Consider the following 6,000-nt stretch of genomic DNA (forward strand, 5'->3'; position numbering starts at 1 on the left):
AGGCCATCATTTGTGGCCAGCAAGCCACCACTTCTAGCTTGCAGGCCACCTTTACAAAATCTAGTAGCAGCTTTTTGAAATGAAACATAGTTGGTTTTGAGGTGAAAAATAGTGCAAAGGTTCTAACTGTGCAACAAAGGCTTCCTAGCAGCAGAACAGTGGCTTTTTCGGGTAGAAACCCATGCATGCATGAGCAATCTTTACTCCCCAGGGCTGTTTTAGTCTAATTACTTAGCTTAGATATTTGTTGTAATTAATTAGTTGTAGTTAGTTAATTTTGTAGTGCGTTGTAAATAAGTAGTTAGCTGAACTAGTTATTCAATTTTGTCATGAAATAATTAGTTAAATAGCTAGAATAGTTGATTATTTGTTATTGTAATAGTTAGTTAGTTCATTCGTACCCTCCCGCGTGAGGGCAAGCAACTTGTAATAACGTGTATGTCTTCCAACCCACGTCTTTCTCCCTTTTATTTACTAGCTTATGTTGGTTAGTTTTACAACATCATGTTTTGTTTAACATACTTCATGTTTGCATCCACTTGTCTTGCATGCATTGAGGCTTGGTGCACCATTCTAACTTGCATTGTTAGTTTAACACTTTTTTGAATACGTGCTTAGACCACATGCTATCAAATTGATTCATATGTCATATTAGTTACTGAGCCTATTTAGATTGCATATTGCATGTGTTGCATTGGTCATATTGCATAGTTAGGATCATGCATCTTTCTAACCTTATCATCTTTTTGGCTTGGAGTACTAGGTAAGCCTTTACTCGCTTTAGCATATTGCATTGAATGGTATTGTTGCCATATCAGAGCATGTTCACTATGAGTCTAAGTGCATAATTGATAAACTGTTTGCATGCCTGTGGATGAAGCTTAGTTGCTTGAATTGGGATAGTTTGATTAATGTACATTTGAGCCCACTTTTTCAAGTGGCACATTCATAAACTATTTTCAAAACAAACTTGAATTAAGCGTTCCAATTCTCGCAAATTAGTCTATACTTGTGTGTGTGCGCATCACATAGTAATGCTAGCCAAATAATCAGAACAAGAGCATATAATGTAGATAATATTCACATGATGATTAGTAGAGGCCGATCTTTGATCGGGCGAGCGGGGGTACTCAATTCATGACCTTCCCCTCTTGTACCTAAGTTCCCGAGTTGAGACAATCTTGGTGATGACAGACACATGGCCTTTGGCACGAGTCATGGGTTTCCTAAATTCTCCAAAAAATATTTAGGTGGGATTCTGTATCTGGCAAAGTAGTCCATTTTTGGCATTTTGATTCAAAATAGATTTTTCAAAAAAATTTGCCGAATTTGGACTCTTTGGTGATTATCTATTTCATATTGCACTTGTGAGATCAGATTCAAAACCGCGGGAGTTCGATACTGTAGGGCTTATTCGTCTTCCAAAGGGGGCATGAAAAGTCGATCTACAAATGGAGATAGACTTAAAATTGAAATGAAAGCAGGGATTACCTTTAGAATAGTAGAGATAGAGCCCAAGCTGATCACAAACTGTAACCCAAACTCCCTCTGATCAATAGAGGTTCTAACTCCAAGTCATCTAAGCAAATGTAGGAAGAAAGTAGTCCCAAAATTCTCACCAAAACTCTCTATCTTTTTGTATATTTAATTTAAAATATTAGAGGGAGTATTAGAGATTAAGGAATTGGCTTAGAAAGTCTCAAAATTGAAACCCTTTTCTCCCAAAAAGGTTGGTGATTTTATCGGCATTTGAGGCTTGGAATACGCTGATAGATCCTATGGATTCAAATGGCATCTTCAAGAAAGTTGCTCGACTGATGCCAAAATAGGATGCGTCGTGGAGAGTAGTCTGGTGAATTTCCTCAGAAATTTTCTTGGCAGAGCTGGAGAAGACTTGGAGACGTATCCACTGATCAAAACTGTTCGGTGCATTGCTTGGAAAATGTTGCCTAGAGTAGAAAAAGATTCAAGCACCTATCCACGAGCTAAAAAGATTCGGCATTTTGCAAAGAAGATGTCCGACCAAGCAAAAGTTATCCATCTGGTTTTCTTGGAAGGTTTCCCCTATTTTCTCATTCATTCTTAACTTCTTGAAAAGTAGATAAAACATTTTTGGAAAATGTACTACTAGGAATCACCAAAATGAATGAAAACATGCTAAATACCTTAAAAACATTTTGAAAATAGGTTTTAGGATGCAGAAAATATTTTTAGGCAAAACAAGTGTAGGGAAAGTTTGACTTTCTTTCCATCCCTTACTTATTACTTGGAGCAACCTATTGTATCTTCATTAAGAGCTTTAGGTAGAGCACCCAAGTCTTAAGGCCAATAAAAAATGGAGTGTCTACAGTTTTCCCTCTTTGACATAGCTTGAGTGTCATTTTATGATGTCAGTGATTGTCAAAGCCCGAAGACAACCCTTTTGACAAGGCCGTAAAACATGAGCAAGATAAGGCATGCAAGAGTGCAGTTGGATGAACTCAAAGGTTGCCTACGCATCTCTTTGCAAGGAATCAAACTAGTGTAGTTTAGGGGTAGATGCAATGTAAGAACTTGAAAATCATTTGAAAGTTGGACTTAAACACTTTGGGAGGCCGATGGTTTAAAAGTTATTTTTGATGAAATGCAATGTCAGGTAGATGGAATAATGATAAAGGTATGAAGATGGAAAATATAGACGCGAATTGATGAGAAATAATAAAGTTGTAACCAAAAGATAACAATCCTAAATGCATTTCATGCAAACAGGAGAAGCATGTGAAGATAACAAAGTTGTAACTTGATGCGAGAAGGATAAAGTCATAGCCTTCCAAACCTAGGTGCACTTCGTATGGAAGGGGTAAAGTTGTAGCCTTCCAAGCCCAGATGCACTTCAGGTAAAATAGGTAAAGTTGTAGCATCCCAAGCCTGATCACGTGGAGGTGAAAAGGGTAAAGTCGTAGCCTTCTAAGTCTAATCACCTGGTGGTGAAAAGGGTAAAGTTGTAGCGTCCTAAACTTGATCATCTAGTAGTTAAAATGGTAAAGTCAAAGCCTCCTAAACTTGATCACTTGGCATTAAAAAGGGTAAAGTCGTAGCCTTCCAAGCTTGATCACCTGGTGGTGAAAATGGTAAAGTCCGTAGTCTTCCAAGCCTGATCACCTGGTCATAAAAAAGGCAAAGTCGTAATCTTCCAAGCCTGATCACCTGGTGGTGAAAAGAGTAAAGTCGTAGTCTTTCAAGCTTGATCACCTGGTAGTAAAAGGGGTAAAGTCGTAGCCTCCTAAGTCTAATCACCTGACGGTGAAGACATTAAAGTCGTAGCCTCCTGAGCCTAATCACCTGGCGATGAAAAGGGTAAATTTGCAGCCTCTCAAGCCCAGGCGCACTTCGTGCAAAAGACGTAAAATTGTAGCCTTCCAAAGGGATTTGTAACCTGCAAAAAGATTTGTAGCTTGCAAAAAAAAAAAAAAAAAAAAAAAGAGGTTTGTAGCCAAGTAATAACAAGCCTAAACGCATTTCGGCCATGTTTGTTTAGGTGGACTGGATTAGGTTGGATTAGCATTCCTATGACTAATAGTCCTAGGACTACGAATTCTTTTAGATTGTGTATGCTATCCTATGTTTGGATTGAGTTAGGATTATAAGGAGGAACTAATAGTCCAGACTTTGACCTAGTCCTCCAACTTATATCCCACCCCTTTTGTGGGATTGAATAGTCCATCATATGTGGGATAGCATATTCGGATGGATTGTTAGTCTGTACTTCAATTGTTTAACCAAACATTGGATTAATAATTTTATTGGACTATTAGTCCAATCCCAAGCTCAAGTCTATCCAAACAAACATGGCCTTCATGTGAATAGGGTGAGGGTAATAGATAGATTGTAATAAAATGTTTGTGAAAGTTGTAACCAAGTGATTTGAAGAGATTGTAACCAATTAATGTAACCAAGTGATGTGATGAATGTAACCAAATGATGTGAAGAGATTATAGCCACGTGATATGAAAGGATTGTAGCCAAGTGATGTGACAGTGTGATAGTTGTAACCATGCATGATAGATGTAACAAATGGTGCCAGTGTGATGGAAGCTGTGGCCAAGTGCATTTTATGTAGAAAGGGTGAGAGATGACAGATAGTAGGTGATAGATTGTAACAGTGATGTGATGGACGTACATAAGTGATATAACAGATGAATGTATAATTGTTGATGTAACAAGGGTGATATTCGAGGTAACAAATGTACAAGAAAGCAAAATATATACCTCGTAATCAAGAAGCGGTGTCCTAGGAAGCATTTTGATTTTGACAATGGTGGTTTTGTTCCCAGAGCAAATTTTGGCCATTCATTGATATGAATATTGTTCCCTCTAAATTTTTCTAAGTTGACCCATACATTTTGCTCAATTTCTGCTTGATTCTGCTCAGTTCTACTTATTTTTGCATTTTTTTGCGTTTTTTCCATGCATGCCGAATAACATGTTTGGCCACAAAGAAGTTGCCCGACCGTGGTGTTCTAGCGACATCTTTCTAGATTCGAATCGGACAACTCAAAGTTGTTTGCTTAGTCCGCATCTCTTATGCCTTCTTCACCTTTTCAGTCCTGAAAACATATCCTCTTGGCTCCATTCTTTGACTCTTTCTATCTCCCTTGGATCCATTCTCTCTTTCTATTTCCCTTGGATCCCTGCTCTCTTTCTATGCCTATATTATGTTAGGGGCTGTGTTCACCACTGAGGCATCTGTAGACAACCCCTATTTTTGACAAGCCTTGAGACTTGGGTGCTCCATTTTGAGTTCCTGATAATGAAGACAAGATGTGTTAATCCTTACAATTTCCGCATCAAGATGCCTGAGGATCAAGCTTTAAACCATCCAGTGCCTATTTAAATTTTTTTTTTTCAACCAATATGGAAACCTCTTCCAAAACGAGTTTTAGTGGTGCAACTCTAGATGTTACTGTAATGTTTTGAGACTCATATTTTCAATCAAAACATAGTATTCTTTCAAACGAACTGAGCGAAGAATATAGTGGAAGTAAATGGGGAGGGTGAAATCCTCTAAAATGCCTATTTCTCTTTTCAATTCAGGCTAGCTTTCTCTTGTTGATCTGATGATGTGCCCACTGGCTGCTAGACACCATATGATGGCCAGTTACAAAAGGACTCAGCCAATCGCCAGGAAGCTCGATTGGCTGAATGTTCTGGGTACAGAGCAATTTCGGGACAAATATCTCAGATATTTATGACCTAAGCTCTATATATAAGAGCTCGACAACTCTTTTCTTGAAAAACTTGCCCAAGGCATAGCAAGGCTTGAGAGCTCTCTCTCCCTCTTCCCTTGCTTCTTACCAACCACCTTCACCTTTTAACACTAAATCCTCCATTAAAGCTTGATTCTAAGCTCCAAATTAATGACTTTTGGACATTAAGGAGTGCACCTAACAGTTCTTGAGGGGCCTTAAAGAGAGTTTGTGAACAAAAAGAACTTATCCTCATAAAGAGGTGAATCCTTTGCTTCTTTGATCATTTTTTTCCCTGCTTTTTCTTTAGTTCTAACTTCATTTTCAAATATGTAATTGTTGTAAGTCCTCATGGATGTGGAGGAACTAGCCTTAGCCCCTATCCATTGAGTTGATAGATTTTTCTTTATTTTCTAAGCTTTTAACTGTCTAGTTCATATGAATTTTGGATCTTTTTGGATGAGATTGGGAGCAGTTTTATCATTCACAAGTTCAATAAGTATGGTAGCTTTTCGTATTCTTACACTTCTTATCCTCACTTATCCTATCTCTCAAGTGTGTTAATCCATGTGGTTTAACTCCTTACTCCATCACCATGAGTGCTAGGGGTTGTTCAATGGAATTGCTTGGGTGATCTGTTGGATTTGATGTGGACAAGTGGTGTCTTCCCCTTTTCATTGAGCTTTTTGGAAGCGAAATAAGAGATTTTGGGTCAAAGGAAGTTGAAACCTCCCTTTTCAATCATTTATCAACATAGAGAGTGGTAGCATGGATT

This window comes from Camellia sinensis, chromosome 13, assembly GCF_055761805.1.
Source record: "Camellia sinensis isolate YWXY chromosome 13, ASM5576180v1, whole genome shotgun sequence".
NCBI classification, from domain to species: domain Eukaryota; kingdom Viridiplantae; phylum Streptophyta; class Magnoliopsida; order Ericales; family Theaceae; genus Camellia; species Camellia sinensis.